This window comes from Dipodomys spectabilis, unplaced genomic scaffold (assembly GCF_019054845.1).
Source record: "Dipodomys spectabilis isolate Male_0828 unplaced genomic scaffold, ASM1905484v1 ptg000019l, whole genome shotgun sequence".
Classification (NCBI taxonomy): Eukaryota; Metazoa; Chordata; class Mammalia; order Rodentia; family Heteromyidae; genus Dipodomys; species Dipodomys spectabilis.
The window spans coordinates 27,070,582-27,072,711 of NW_024870696.1; positions in this window are offsets into that span (position 1 = coordinate 27,070,582).

Genomic DNA, 2,130 nt, shown 5'->3' on the forward strand with positions numbered 1-2,130 from the left:
CTTACCTCTCCCGCCGTGATACTCCCTGGATGCCATGCTGAAAATAAACTAAACGACTTGGGGGCAGGAGGGTGGGAAGGGGGAAAACTGGGAGAAAATGAGTGAGCAGGGTGACACTGTTCAGAAAGAAGGGTACTCACTACCTGGCTTAGGTAACTGTCACCCCTCTGTACGTCAGCTGTACAATAATTTAAAAAACGCCCATCTCATGCGCTCTGCAATAGCAGTGAGAATAGAGCCGGATGCCTGGTGTCCAGAATCCGGTCAGTATGCGGGTGGTACCAACTCATAGCAACTTTACCTCCCAGTGTCAGGTGTACTCCTTTGTTTCCCATCCTAACTGCCAAGTTCAGAACCAGTCTTTTTTGTCAGAACTTTTGCACTGCACTGTCCTATGTGATCCTCGGGACTGGTATTCCCTTTGTGTTTTGTGTATCTCCCCCATCCTTCCTCCCAACTCCCACACCACCCTCAACAAGCTTCCTTGTTCCATTTTCATACTTGTACAGAAAGCACCCTCCTTTGCTCTGTCCACCCCCCCCCACCCTACACCTTGTACCCGCCCCCAGACAGTACATGCTTCAACTTCTTAACATCCATATTTGAAAATGCAGGTTAACTGTTCACAGGGGCGTCACCATAAACTGTACTTTGATCAGGATGTATCTGTCCTCCTCATCTACTCCCACCCTCCCCAGCGCCCTCACCCATTTGATTTAAAGCAGACTCGATCACCAGGGCCTTTTCCTGGCATCATTCTTCTTGGAGAAGTAGAGTCAAGACATGTTCTAAGTATGATAGCTGACGTCTGTTCGAGCTGTAGAGCAGCACTGAAGAAGGAGGCGTGCGCTGGCAGACTCAGGCTTCTGAGGCGGCGGTGAACAAGTCACAGTGGTGACAAGCAGTGGAGTTTGGAGGCAGCTGGGGTAGGTATTTCTCAGGATGGCTGGGGAGACAGCCCTGGCTATGCAGGGTTGCATATATTTTAGTTCAGGTCATCATTCTGTCTCCTACTTGTGTTAACCTGAGATCATGCCTCTGGTTCTTTCATTTTTTTTCCCTGATGGTGCTAGGGCCTTATGCTTGCTAGCCATACATTTGACCACATGAGCCGAACGTGGATGGTATGGGTGATCATGCCTACTTTAGTCTTTGATGATTTCTTCTCAAATTTATACTTAGAAAAAAATGCACATTGTAGTTCTAAGTCATGGTGAGCTAATAAGTGTTGCTCTGTCCTGCAAAAGTTATGTAAGAGGTGGCTTCTTCTTTGCCCCCTATTTTGTGTTGGTTCTGGGGCTTGAACTTAGGGCCTGGGTGCTACCCCTGAGCTTCTTAGGCTCAAGGGTAATACTCTCCACTTGTGCCACAGCTCCACTCCTGACTTTTTGGTAGTTAATTAACAATAGGAATCTTACAGAGTTTCTGCCCAGCTTGGCTTCAAATTCAGATCCTCAGACCGCAGCCTCCTGTGCAGCTGGCATGAGCCACCACTACCCAGCCCAGCCTATAGATATCTTCAGCACATTCTGTAGGTAGCTTAAAGGTAAACCTGTTGGTCATTTTTATTTAGTTTTTTAAAGATTCAAAACTAGGTGCACTTTGTACTGAAGATTTGCTGCTCGTAAAATAGTAGACACACTGACCAGGTCTAACAGGAGGCCAACTCCTAACACTGGAGCACAGTTTCTCCTTTGCTAATGGTTACCTGCTTGCACATAAGTGATGGAGAGTAAAGCAAGCTACAAAGCACTGCCTGGAGACTGCGGAGAGCAAGGGCTATGCCTTCTGACTGCACAGCAGAGAACAGAACCAAGCAGCTTACAAACCCTTTAGTCCAGAAAATGCAACATGCCCTCCGCATACACACTGGGGGTTACTGTGTGCCCAACTCTCGGCATTGTCTCAGTTAATGCTCACCTCATTACTGCCTTCTTCCAGGTGAGGCTTAGAGAGGTTCAGTAACTTGGTCAAGACCTCATCGCTAAGACCAGAGCTGGGATTGAAATCTAGATCTCATTCTAGAGTGGTTGAACTGCCATGGATATTGTCTTTCAGGGATAAAATTCCCTGTTAATGGATGGTCAAAGAATGTCAGTCGTGGCTGAATCACAAGTTAAAAATCAATCA